At 39.8% G+C, this 15,117-nt stretch overlaps 1 protein-coding gene across 5 annotated transcripts in view; it reads left to right on the forward strand.

Moving 5' to 3' along the window:
* CCHR5.PART0H21orf62 (chromosome chr5.part0 C21orf62 homolog) overlaps positions 1-15,117 on the forward strand; it is a 557,240-nt gene that overhangs the window by 217,432 nt on the left and 324,691 nt on the right. The gene's annotated exons all lie outside the window — the stretch shown is intronic.

Raw genomic sequence — 15,117 nt, forward strand, 5'->3', positions numbered from 1 at the left:
AGAACATGCTGCTTTGCCAGGGATGGTCTGCACTTGTCCTCACTAGGCTTTCAAACATTGGCCAAAACATTATCCACCCCTACAGTGCCTTTTTTAGGTAATGCCAGTCTGATAAACTTTCAAACATAGTACATTTTATGCAAGATAAACTAAAGGTGTTACTGTTCAGTGCTAGGAGTTTCAACAAGGATCTCTACTCCCTGGAAGCACTTCTTACCCAGGAGAGTGTTGACAGCTGTGCAGTTACTGAGAAATAGTTTAAAGCCATGGAAGGCACCCTGGCAGTACAAGGCTTTAATTCCTTACACACATTTAGACCAGCTACTGCACAAGAAGGGACAAGAACTGAAGGTGTATCAATCTACATAAAAAGTAAGCACACCTCAAAACAATATAATATGCTTGAGCTATCCCATGTCCAACTACCTTAGGAAAAGCCCAGCATCATATCCTTGCTAGCTATAGGTCCCCCATCAATGACCCAGGATAACTGTACCAAATACTTGAATGTATTGGAGTCCCTCACAGTTCAGCCCAACACCATATTCATGGGTGATTTCAACTATCCCACCATAAGCTGGGGCACATACACATCCACTAACCTGCCATCTGAAAGATTCATGGATTTTGTCTGCACACCTTATGGAGGTGAAAATATCCTGGGTATGGTACTCACAAATATGAGGAAACATAGTACCCCCACCCCCAATGCAATATCCTCACTGGTCAGATCAGATCACAAAGTGGTAACCTATAAAATAAACTCCCAGGAAACTCAAGAACCTTTAAGAATTTTTCCAAGGCTAACCACTTCCTATTAGGTGAAGGCATAGCTAAATTCCAAGCTCACCCTCCAAACCAGAGAATACGGTACCCTATGTGTAAGTGTTTACAGAAACCCTATACATGCACACAAATAACTACATAGAAACAGCAGTACCAAACCACAACAAACTTAGGGTAAACTCCAAAAATAAGCCCCCTTAGTGGACCCCCAGTATAAATATGTTGTACAACAAAAGAAAGAAAATACTGTCCCAAAATAGGAAGGGCTATGCTCAAAAGACAAAAAACTCCCTCATCAGTCTCAACAAGCAACTCAGAGGACTAATAAAGTCCACCAAGCCAACTCTGAGGCAAAAATAGCCTCTCAAGCTAAGGATAACCATAAGGCATTTTTCAATTATGTATGTATCTTTAAAACGAACACCCAACAGTGTGCTGAACTAATAGTAAATGGAACCTCCTATACTGAACCAGGGGATATAGCAAATTTGATGGCCATTAAATTTAGCTCCAATTTCATCCCCCTATCACCCCCAGTTTCTCCCCAGGAAATACCCTATACCATTACTCCACCATCTATCACTATGAAACAGATGCTCACTGCACTCTCCAGATTTAGTGCATTAATGGGTCCTGATAAAATCCCTGGATGCCTCAAATATTTTGAAACATGACCTGTCAGGCCCACTAGAATCTCTTTTCAACCACAACCTCCAGACAGGCTTCATCCCTCAGAAATGGAAGGCTGCAACTGTCATCCATCTATACAAAGGCAGACCATCAACAGACCCAGGGAACTACAGACCCATAAGTTTGACTAGTCTTATATGCAAGGCCATGGAAAAAGTTATTGTGGAACTGATATACAATGACAGAGGAAATCTTCAAACATTGGACTCATCCCAGTTCAATTTTGTCAAGGGCAGATCATGCCTACTAAACTTGGTGGACTTCTTCTAGAAGGTTACTAGAGCCATGGATGAGAGCAAAATGGTACATACTGCTTACCTTGACCTGGTAAAGACATTTCACACAAAACCTCACTCAGGTATTATGGACAAACTCACAAATTTAGGCATAAATCCCTATGTCACCCAATGAATAGCCAAATGGCTCACAGAAAGGATACAAAGTTAGGGAGAGGGAATCCACCTCCACCATGAGGCCTGTTACTAGTGGTGTTCCACAGGGCTCACTACTGGGACCTCTCCTGTTTGGAATATACTTCTCTGAAGTCAAGGCAAATGTAGAGGGTGTTTGGATGACCAGATTTGCTGATGACTGCAAGCTGGGTGCAATCACTGAATCCTCCCCAAAATGTAGATGTCCTCCAGGAAGGTATGACGCAGACAAATAAAAGGTGTAGAACTATGGCATAAAACTCAATGCAAAAAAATGAATAATAATTCCCTTTGAGAAGACAACCACCACTGCAAATTACAACACTGATAAAACTCCCCTAAGAGTAGACCCAGTGGTAAGGGACTTGGGAACTCAGGTTGACAGTGTGTGCATGGTAGTGAGAAAATCCTTCTGTGTTGTTCAACTTATAAGTAAGGGCATGGCATTCAGATCTAAGGACATCATAGTCCCACAATACTCAGCCCCTTATTAGACCAATAATCGAGTACAATGCACCATTCGGCATGTACCTGGTCAGGCATTTGCAACAGTTGGAGCAGCAAAGAGGTTCCTCACTAAAAGAATATACGGTGTAAATAATATGTCCTATGCAGACTTCCACAAAGCTCTGCCTCTGCACTCAGTCTCCTACAGACTACTGACCTATGCCTGACCTACAAAGAATTCTGCAATCCAGCCTGATGGATGTGTTATAAATTTGCAAAATAAATAGCACTAGAATTACCCAATCTAAGAATCTAAACCTAATCTGTGACATAATCAAAACATGTGGAAGAGATAGGTATGTGTCTCAGACATTACCCTTCGCTGGAACAGACTCCCCATTCATGTGAAATAGAGCTCTTCCCTAAGCCTATTCAAAAGCTATTTGGACCAATGGATGGGAAATTGCAAATTCACCCCTGGCTTGTCAACTGTGACCTTTATGGACAGGGGCAGTTTGTAAATGCCCTAAGGCGCAGACATATACCAAAGCCATTATAGCCCATGGGATTGATAATTGGGAAAATTGGATCATGAATGGTTAGGCTTAGAAAAGCTCTAGGGCCATTAGCCTAGTAATCTCCTATGATCCTGTGATTCTATGTACTGTAATCATTTAAAACGTAACCTAACACTGAAGTCATTCTGGTGCATGCCACTGTTTTTCCATCATTCCTCCCTTTAACCTCTCCATTGATTATACAGGAAAGAACCAAATGGAATCTGAATTCCATATTCATAGGTTCATAGGCATATACTTGATAGCAGATGACACTGAAGGACCAGGTGTCATGTAACATCAGGACATCTGTCTTCCATCTGAAGGCTATAGCCAGGTCAAATACTATATACTATTTTAAGACTACAATAGCAGTTCATGATCTGTTGTTCTGCCTGGATTACTGCAATGTGAATGGTCCTGCCTGAATTACTGCAAAGCCCTGTACCTTGGGGTTCCAGATGGTAATGTGGCAGACATGCAGTAGGTGCAAAATTCTGAAACCAGATTGTAGACTGTCAGTCTTTGAATCTGTCATATCACTCCTGTGCTAATTGACTTGTGTTTGATGCACCCAGATGTGTTTTTTTAAGATCTCTGCCCTCACCTTTGATGCCCTACATGATCTTGGTCTTCTTTATTTGAAAGAGCTCCTTCTACCCCTGCATGGCAGCTCAGGCCATCAGTTGAGGGGTTGCTTCTGTTCCAAAGGTCTGACTTGAGAATCCTGGCAGGGCCTGTTTTAGTTTCCTTGCAATGGTCCCATGAAATCATGAAGTTGAGTCTTCCTTTAGCAGGTCCTTGCATTATCACTTACTCAGGAGATTCAACTTTAATCCTAGAAGAGGCACAGCTCTTTCCTTCAGAATTTTTGATTTTAACAGGAGGTTAATTTGTGAATTCTATTCCTCACTGTTGCATATTGTTTTTTTAAGTGCAATGTCTACAGAAATGCATGTTCATAGGATCATAGGAGATTACTAGTCTATCGACTTGGAGGTCATTTTATGCCTAGCCGTTTCAACCCAATGTAATTCCATAGTCAATATCCAAAATTGCATTTAGTGATGACTGCCTGTGTCCAGGAGGGTTGTAGTCACTATCCCTGGCAAGAATTTATGGTGCCCCATCCACTCATCCAGGTTCCTCTTGAACAGTGTCATAGAGGTGCTCTGTTTCACATGAATTGGTAGCCTGTTCCAAAGAGGTGGCAGTCACTGGAAGATAAATCTGCCCCTCCAGCATGTCCTATTTTAGTTGCAGGCCATATTTAAGTCCCTGGAATGGGTAGCCCTAGACCCATTTGATTTATGGATATGCAGTAAGTTCATTAGTTTCCCTAAGAAGTCTATACAATACAGAGTATAGCAACAGGGACTTTAGTCTGCCTGTGTAAGGCACATGCTGGAGGCCCTTGATCTTCTTTGTTAGAAACATCTGAGTTCCCTCTAATTGCTGTAGATGCTTAGTACGGTACATAACAAATGGGGCATTATACTCAATTATGGGCCAGATAAGTGCCAAGTATAGGGGGGGTTATAACTTCTTTTCTCTTGAGGCAATGCCTTTACTAATCAAGTGAGCTATGTGGAAAACTTTCCTATTAAAGGTAGTTATGTGGTGGTCGAAGTTAAGGTCGTGGTCAATCTGTGATCCCAGGTCCCTTAGCACTTCATGGGTACTCAAGGTATTGTTATGGATTTGATAGTGTGAAGGGACATTGTGATGAAGGGAATGATGATGCATTTCCTTACATTCAGTTTGAGACAGTGATTAATACACCAGTTGTTGGCCTGTGTGAGACCACCCTGGAATATACTGGTATAATTTGGGGGATTCAGTGACTGCACCTACTTTGCAGTCATCTTCAAACTTGGTCAGCCACAACCCTTTAATTTTGACCTGAACTTCTGAGAAGTATATACCAAACAGTAGGGAGCCCATCACTGACCCCTGTGGCACCCTGCTGGTCACAAGTGTTCTGACTGATGTGGAATCACGCACTTTGATAGTGTGTGTTCAGTTTGTTAGCCAGTTGGTAACCCTTCTTACAATGAAGGGGTTTACATTCAGTTTGCTAAGTTTATCGGTAATGCCTCCATGTGGTATGATGCCCAGTGGAGGTATGCTGTGTGCACAGATTTGCCCTCATCAATGGCCTTGGTCACACTTTCAAAGAAATCCACCAGGTTTAATAGGCAGGATCTGCCCTTCACGAAGACGAATTGGGTAGGAACCAGGGTTTGGAGGTCACCTATGTCTTTATTTATGAGGTCCATAATGATACATTCCATGGTCTTACAGATAAGGCTGGTCAGGCTTATGGGTCTGTAATTCCCCGGGTCTGTTGTTAAGCCACCTTTGTGGAGGGGAATAACTGTAGCTGTTCTCTATTCCACAAGAACAAAGTCTGTGGTTGGGCTATGATTGAAAAGGGTACTTAGTGGTGATGGCTAGTTCAGGTTTTAGCCTGTTTAGAAGAAGGTCTGTGATGTCATCAGGTCCCATAGAGTCCGTGTTCTTTGCCTTGGAGAGAGCTTTGAGGCTCTGCCCTTCAGATATGAAAGGTGGGGGGGGGGGTTGTTGTAAGTTAGGAGGGGATCAAGGAGTGAAATTTTTGCCAAACCTATCTGCTAGCAGGTTCACTATCTCTGTGGGGTCTGTATGTGTGATGCCGTTAGCCAGCAGTTCTGCACATGCTTGGGTCCTACACTTTAGGTTATGTACATAGCTGTAAAGGGACTTATGGTTATCCTTGACAGTACTTGCTAGGCTTCACTCAAAGGAGCTCTTGGAGGATTTGACAAGTTGTCTTATTTGTGTGTTAAGGCTGAGGAAGGTGCTTTTCCATTGTTGGGTCCTTGTCTTTGTTTTCTTGGAAACAACCTTTTGCATTTATTGTAGAGTTTGTTAATGCTGGAAGTCCACCATGACAGCTTGATTTTTTGTGGGCTCTGACTTTGATTCTATCTGGTACAGCCAAGTTTATACACTTATGCAAGTGATTGTACAGGGCTTTTGTGTAAGCTTTGACGTAGTTATCACTTTCAGCTTGGTGTGGAGCTTGGAATGTATTTATACCTTCTCCTAGGAGGGTGTAGTTTGCCTTTGTGAAGTTTTTTAGTCTGATTTCACCCTTAGTGAGTTCTGATATTAGTGTCAGTTCTGATCTGTGGTCACTTTTAACTAATAAGGGTCCAACCATTGCAGCAGTGTACCTGTTTGACATGTTAGTGAGTACCAGATCTACAATGTTTGTTCCTCTATTCGGGGCATGGACAATTTGCTCTAGGGAATTTGAATTCACAAAGTGAAGGAACTTTTGTGCTAGCAAGTTTGGGATAGAGTAGGTTTCCCACTTCATGATGGGATAATTGAAATCCCCAATAACCAGTGTGTATGGTAAAATTTGTATTGTCTTCAGTTTAGTTAAGTAGGCTTCATGGGTGTCGTGAACCATGGAGGGGGATCTATAACTGGCTAGGACGTAAATGGGGGTCTTACTCATCGTATCCTGGACCTGCAATAACTCCATGGAGTTGTCCAATCTAACTAGACTTGAAGTGAATTTACCTGTAATATAGATTGAAACACCACCTCCTTTGGTTTTCACATGTTCATTTTGCAGTCTAAAAGTGTGGAAGGCATTGTAGCCTTGCAGGGCCAGGGTACTCTGAGGTCTTAAACCAGGTTTCGGTGACTGCACAGACATCTACATCTTCTAGAAGTGGACCCCCAGTATAAATATGATAGAAGTGCTTCCAGGGAGTGCAGATTTTGGTTTAAGTTCCTAGCATTTAGCAGCATGACCCTTATTTTGTTCTGATTGGTTAATTTCACATTGGTAATGCTGTTTTCAAGGCCTTGCCTAAAAAAGGCACTACTAGAGAGGCAACAGCCTTTGCCAGCAGCTAAAAGCCTAGGGGTGCCAGATGCAAACCGTCTCTGGCAAAGCAGTAAAGTTTGTCGACCATGGCTTCCCAGGCAGACAGGAACTGGATCCTCTTAGAATGACACCAAAAACTATGTCAGTTATTGAAATCAATCATTTTCTGTTTATACTGTGGCATCATTCTAAGTGAGGGTAGTATGCTGCTCAAGGCTAGGGACACCTAATCAGAGAGCTCAACCATGTCTCTCTTCATATAGTCCATTGAGGTACATCTCAGGTCATTCACACCAATGTGAAGTGTGAGAGTCATAATGGTACTTGTTGCTGAGAGACCTGAGTACATGCGTGATTTGGTGAATCCTGTCAGCTGACCGTGAATTTCTCCTTGTCCAACCTGGTGAGTGGGACATCTGTGTGTTTCATTACTGAGTCTCCAATGACAAGAAAACGTGTTTTTTGAGTGCTACACTTTATGGGCTTGGTGGGTGAGACACTGGCATTGCTGTGTGTCATGGGTGCTGTGGAGACGGTGTTAGCTGTAGCAGACTTGTGTTTTGGAAGTCTCTGTTTCAATAAGTTTTTCAAGAGAACCTCCACATAAGTGCATTTAGATGTTTGATTCATACTAGTAGTCATATGTATACGAGTAGTGGTACAATGTGAATATATAGTGGTGGGTGAGTTGACAACCTTCTCCGTGTTACTATTTTGAGTAAGACAGAGCATGGATTCTATATTTTTGATGTGAATACATCTTTCGCACTCTGTACCAGACTGTGTTATTAGTACAGGATTGTCTGTGTACATGAGGCAATTGCTATACTGCCTAAAGAGACCCAAGTCAACAAGGTTGGCAGGAGAAGCAAGGGTAGTCCAACTGTCCGTAATGCTAGGTTGAAGACTGTTGTCACTAGGGGTGGATTTTCAGAAATGATCACAGAGGAGCTCAGTGAATGGATATTTCTGCCTGGGTTTTAAGGGAAAATTTGTTGAATTTAACTGTCCGGCTTTGGTACACAATTACACAGCAGTGTGCAGTGCTGCACTGCACGGAAACAAGCAGAAACCTGCTCAGAAGAAGGGCCTAAATACCAGAAGCTAACACTTGAAAAAAACTCTTAACAAAATTCAAAAGGGCCAATGAGGATGCTTAGGTGTTGGGAGGGTGGCCTAATGGTTAAGGTGTTTGCCTTACAAACACAAGGTGCAGGGTTTGAGTCTCACAAGGGATAATTGGCTAGGCTTACAATGGCTCACAAGGGCAGTTAGCCTAGTACTAACCTATGAACCTATGAACCTATTCCAAGCCCTAGACCGGTCTCCCTTTACTGGTTAGGTACCAATCAAACACAATTCTCTCTCAAAAGTGCAGATAGGTCCTTTCCAATCTAAGATAGCCTGGAAACCATACTTAGAGCAAACAAACCACTACAAACAGTTCCAGAAGCAGAAGGCCTGGATCATGACTATGGTACATCTACTAGCTACCCTAGTTTCAGTGGGAAACACTAGAGAATATTTAACGCAGCAAAACAATAGCAGTATGGCACTGAAAAAAAACTTTTAAAATAGCAGAAAATCATTCAGGGGGCTCTAAAGAATGATTTAAATGGTTAACAAATCATTTAATTAAGTACCGCTTGGTTGGAAAACCAGAGCTGCAGAACAGATAGCTTTAAAAAAAGTGAAAAAATACCAGTAAATACTTAGCAAACAGTGGAAACAAAAAAGAATGCTAAACATTGAAAACAGCATATTAAGTAAATTAAATGAATAAATAAACCCACTCTACATATCAGTAAGTACCACAGGATTTTTAACATCCACTTTAACTGCTGTTAGCGTAGGTACATTAGACCTCGGTTGAAATATTTCTTGTGATAGGGATAATGTTTTGTTAGATTCAAGATCTGAATCTCCTAAGAATGACCTTTTTAAAGTCTTCCAGCTTTTATTTTAACAATAAAATGGCAATGAAAAATCGATCTTAAATTACTGGCTCAACAATATTATTCGATCAAGTATACAATATTTTAATATACATACATAGGTTGTTGGTCTCATTTCCCACCGCCTAAAAGACATGTGTGCGTGTGTATTACTGATCTCACTGAATAACCTGATATGATTTACTACTTGCAAAGGGCTAGATTCCAAAACATCAGGACAGCACTGCATAATCTTAGCACAGGGAACCAGCAGTTGCTGAGTTGTTGTGAGAGGTAGATGGTGTGAAATCATGCATTATGCGGACTGAATATCACAGAACAAGCAGACACTGGGCCAGCTTCAAAGTGATCAGATGAGAGTTGTATAAGCAATCACTTCACCCCATAAAATCACTGAGATTAATTAGAAAGCGACATATTTGTTGCTGTTAGTCAGATTAGTAATTTAGTACCCTCCTCAGTCATATGTTTGATGGTAGTAGCATCATTACTTAAAAACAGTTACACACAGAACCACAGTCACTGATACTGAGTAACAATCTGTTAGCCATATGCACAATTGCTGATTTCAAACCACATACAAACTACTACAGGTACTGTCAATGTTACCTTCCATACCAACATGTAATTCTCCCTGAGATCCAATTGCCTTGCTTCTGGTTATATGAAAATTAAGGTGATGAGGTCGATGGTATGGTCCTCCAAATAAGGAAGGTGTTGTTTATGTATATGCTTCAAATCTGTGAGTTATCTATATATTTGTTACAGAATCCTGACTCTGTTGGAGTAACACCAATGAAACTAGCATGGTGAGGTTATAAGCGGTCACTCATGCTATAAAAACACTATGCAGCATCATTTTTTAAAGATTATCCTAATACAATGTCATGGCCTGAATAAAAATTATTTTAATATAATGTTATGGTATGAAATACTAACTAGGATGTACTGTTGTACTATGCTTCACATAGTGACCTGATGCTAAACTATTTACACTATTACATGTTATGCAGTATATACATATGTATCTGAAATGTTGCGTGTCTGTATTTACATATGCATGTATATTTTTTATTTTATTTATTTATATTTATTTACTGTGGCAGTGCACTGATCAATATTAACCAAATTATGACTCAGCCCAGGTGAAATACAAAACATTTCACAAACACAAAATACAGAAATGTAAGCAATAACCATAGGCGGCTTTAGGCACCAGAGAACCCTGCGGTCGCTGCGGGGCCCTAACCATAGCAAGTTATCTTCTCTGGATTATTTTGTAACAAGTCTGTCAAACCAATAAAAGCTAATACAGCAACCTTGCATGGTTAATAGACCAGGTAGATAATTATAACTCATATTTATATCTCCTTTAAATTTCAAAGATATCTCTGGTTATAGTTTGTGTGTATACATACGCTTGACAATTCCATTAAATATTTTGCCACTGACATAGTGCCTCTGGCTTAGTTAAATCCTGCTACTAGACATTCATTCCACTGAAATGAACAAGATAACCAGCTTTCTGCATTACCCTTGACTGCAGAGGGTCCCTTAATCATCCTTGACTGTGTGGGGACACCACAGAGGCTGCTTTTGGTTGAGGAAAATGAAGAGAAAAAATATATTAATTTTCTGATTATGCTTTTTAACTTAACAGGGCTATGAAATGACTCTGTTAGAATAAAGCTGATCAGCAGCCCAGAGTGGCTGATATCGGTGCATACCTTGAATTTTAGGAAGAGTTAATGCTTCCAATCTTCAGGCATGATTTTCTCTTTCTTACTGACAGAATACCAGGTATTATAATTTTCAGCTTCTTTGCTCAAGAATTCTGGGCAAAGCCAAAATAAAGGCTCAAAATCAGGAACACATTTTAAATATAATTCTAATTAACTTGCAAAGTTAATAGAACAACACATTTTGCATCAACATGCATTTTTTAGACAACAGAAGTATGAAACTCTGATCTCTGAATTTACTGACTGTAATCCCAAATTATTTACCAACAAATCAAACTTTTTACGAGGGACAGAGCAAAATTATGAGGCAAAATTAGGAAGAATCTATGAAATCAGGGACAGTGACAGGTATGCATTACTTCTTGATGCGGTAAATAAAAGTGACTCTGCTGCTGTGCAATGACTGCAAAACAACAGTCACTGATCTGGTGTGGCAGTACCAGTGTTTCACAATGTACTGCTATTTGTCCAAATAAGTGCAAAACTAGTATTCCTATAACTTATGCGTATGTGTGTGTGTGTGTGTGTGTGTGTGTGTGTGTGTGTGTGTGTGTGTGTGTGTGTGTGTGTGTGTGTCTGTGTCAATGAGTGTGTGAGAGTGAGTGTGTGACAGTGAGTGTGTGAGTGTGTGTGTGTGTGTGAGTGAGTGAGAGTGAGTGTGTGTGAGTGAGTGTGTATGTGAGTGAGTGTGTGAGTGTGTGAGTGTGTGTTTGTAAAAAAATCACTGATTTCTATATGTACACACACTCAATAATCCTGAGATACATACAGTACTCTTCTGGGTATCCGTAAAAATGCAGTTAACAAGTAATTATATTTAAGAAAATAAAGCATATATCATCTGAACATTCAGACACTTAGCTATTCTAGGAGTTTGGTGCCCCTACATCTGACTGTATGAATGGATTTTGACTGGGATTTAGTTTTGGATTTTTCTCTCAGCCTCACCCATTCTAAAACCAACCCTGTTCAGATGTGTGTACAGAAGGATGCTGTAGTTTTTTTTGTTTTTTTTTTTGGGGGGGGGGGTAAGGGATGGTGTGGTCATTACCTCTTTAATTTTACTCAATCAAACCTGTGCACAAGAGGTCATTATAGTTAGTGTTTGGGCTGGGTCAGTGTGGTCATGGTTTCTTTTCCATTTCTCACAAACCTCAGAGGTATGCAAAGACGTTTACTATAGCTTGTGTATGTTGCAGTGTACTATCTTGGCGCAACAAAATGGAATACATTTCTGTAATCATTATTTTTTTTTACTTTCCTCTCAATCAAACTTCAGGCCTAAATACAGGAGGCAATACTGGAGGGTTATGGATGTCACTTGAAATACACGACTGTGGCCATTTGAACCTCTACTTTTACCCCAATCTAACACCAGATGTATATGCAAGCAGTGATTGTCCTTTTTTGGGGGGATAGGGGTAGGGAGGCAGGATGTCTTGCCAGATAGGTTCTGTATATCCTGACAGCAATAGGCTTGCTTATTTTGTCAGCTTTGAAGATGAAGCCTTTGTCAGAACTAATGTCTTCCTTGAAAGAAAAAAATAAGACTGAAACTCTTTTCTTACTTATAATTTTTGTTTAGACCACTATTGGATTAAAAGGTTAGAAATATGCTCTAGCATGCATCCCAGAGCATCTATCACCCTTTGGCTTCTGAGTGCTCTGGCTTAATTTAGTTTACTGTACTGTACTGATCAGAAAAAGGTGTGTTGAAAGATTGTAAGGAAAACTAAATTTGAACAACAACACTAAATTTGTTTCATTATTCATAATTATTTCAAGCCATCAATGGATGAACAGGTTGTATAAAAAGGAAAAAAAAAACTTTATAATGCACTTCAGAGCATATAGCAAGTTATGGCTTTTTTGGAAAAGCTTAACAGTTGAGGAAAATTTTGAGAAAAGGAAGTAAAAAATGTAATGAGCATGGTGTCTGGAGCTTAAGATGGAGAGGAACAGAGGGGAAAACTGGAGTGAGTGTGTGTGTGTGTGTGTGTGTGTGTGTGTGTGTGTGTGTGTGTGTGTGTGTGTGTGTGTGGGAGCGAGCCTGTCTTGTTTAGTGGTCGTGTTGCAGAAAGACTTTTTTAAGGTAAGGGGTAGTGTTAGCACATTAGCACATATTACTAAAGTGGTACAGAGAACAAAGCCCTTCTCCCCACCCTTCCTCATGTGCAGCTACCCTAACTCTAACCTACCTCTGCCCTTAATCCTTATCCTACACATTACCTTACAAAACATCTTTTCCCTAATATATCATACATAGATACATATATATCTAGAGCTGCTTTTGCTCATGTACAGAGATACATGGCTCATTATGAAGTATCACAAATATGATTCCCCTATCTGTTGAGAAAATGTTGTTAGCTAGTTAGTGAAAGTAGATCCTAAGGTTCATAGGTGAAAAATAGGCTAGCTGCACTGATGGGCCATTTAAAGCTTAGCCAATAACTTGAGGTCAGAATTAAACTCTGTGCCTTGTGTCTTTGAGGTAAAGACCTTAAACATTATCCCAATCCCACCCTCCAAGGTACTTGCTGTTGAAGAACTCAGTCCAGTAAATCTGCAATGACTTGTCTACTCTTCTGTGTATCTCATCAGGTTACCTCCTAAATAGGAAGCAACACAGATGTATTGCCATACATATACGTGTGTTACCACTACTCAAATGTAACATTTGTCAATAGTCAAACTGTCAAAAAGAAAAAAGTAACTGAATGCACCAGTAGTCAGTCATAATTAATTGAATAAAAAAATGTGATCAACATCCCTACATCACTAGGCATGCATGCTGATCAGTACTAAAGCACAAACACTCACAAAAAAGGAAATCTGCATTTCCAATCACAAAAGTGAGGTGCATATATGTTTCCAAGGGTCTATATCAGTTCAACAAAACAGCACATCGAATACAACAACCTTGAACTTCTAACCATGAAATCTAAAAACATCGAAAGCTCAGAACAGCAAATGTTTTCCCTGGGAAAAAATTCACTATTCCGAAAAACACAGACACAACACAAGCACACCAAAAAAACAACAGTCCACACACATACACTTAAAATCCTACATCTAACCCTACACTAAACTGGACATACAGTACTATCTATCCACTATCCTTAACCCAAACCCTAACCCTAAGGTCCGTCACTATCGCACACTCACCTCACCCGCACCCTAACCCTAACTCACATACCCCGTCCTAACTCTAAAGTCTATCATTATTGCACACTCACCTCACCAACGCCCTAACCATAACTCACATACCCCGCCCTAACCCTAAAGTCTATCGCACGCTCACTTTACCCATGCCCTAACCCTAACTCACATACCCCACCCTAACCTTAACATCCACACAATCGCACACTTACCTGAACCCAACCCGTAACTTTCCACCACAGTGCTGAAAATAGTGAAGCCACAGAAACGGACAACCGAATTCTTTCCCTAGGAAGAAAATTGGTTATCTGCAGCTTCGCTATTTTCAGCATTCGCCGTTTTCGGTTCAATATTAGACCATTCGAAGTATTAACACTTTGATGATCTAATATAGACCCTGTTTCCAATAGGTGCACAAACTGCAAATCTACACTTCCTCATCAGAACTTAAAAACAACTTATTTATGTGGGGGGGCCCCACACCCCTCAGTATAGCGGCTGCATGCCTATACCCCCTGACTTATACATACAAACTCCACCACTGCACAACAGCCGTGGCTATAGTGCAATACCGTGCATATTGCATTGGTGTAAACTAAAGTACAATCAATCTGTTGCAAAGTCAACCAAAAGCACAGTCATCTGTCTGTAGCACACAGTGATTTTCCTGCTCAACTAATAGACTTGCATTACATATCTTTATCTGTCTATCTATAGATGATAGATAATAATGAAAAAGATCTTAAATCCAGCATAAGAGCAAATCCCAAATACTGCTCTTCCCCTATACATGTCTTTGTTGCGAGGTTTAAGCCCCCAACACCCCCAAATGTATATATACTAATTCCAAACCCTCCATTCCTCAGAGAAAAGGGAATATTCCAAGAAATGGTCATCTCATACTTGGTATATGAAAGTCCATTTTTTTCATCATTCAGTCTACATGTTTCAGGACTCGCTTGATTGGGTTAGACATTTCAAATGGATACCTTATATATATTATAGAACTCACACACACACACACACACACACACACACACACACACACATATATATATATATATATATATATATATATATATATATATATATATAGTATATGTATATTTACATGCACATATATTACACACAATATTAAATATTTCATAAACAATGGAATTATTAATATTAATCCAATAAGATATAATTCGTAAGTATAAAAGTACTTAACAATACATTTTGTAGCCTACTGCTTTTGTGTTCCTTAAAGACACATGCAAGGAGATTTTAGGATGGATTTTCACTTAATAAATATCATTACTGGAGAAGGTTATACTTATACAAGAAATCTCTACAGAAATTGTTATATATACTTTAGAGTCCAACTGCTGAGAAAAAAACATTATTTTTTCTTCAAATAGTTTAAAATCTTTAGATATACAGATTATATATATATATATATATATATATATATATATATAT

This window comes from Protopterus annectens, chromosome 5.part0, assembly GCF_019279795.1.
Source record: "Protopterus annectens isolate FY-2018-M chromosome 5.part0, PAN1.0, whole genome shotgun sequence".
NCBI lineage: Eukaryota > Metazoa > Chordata > Ceratodontiformes > Protopteridae > Protopterus > Protopterus annectens.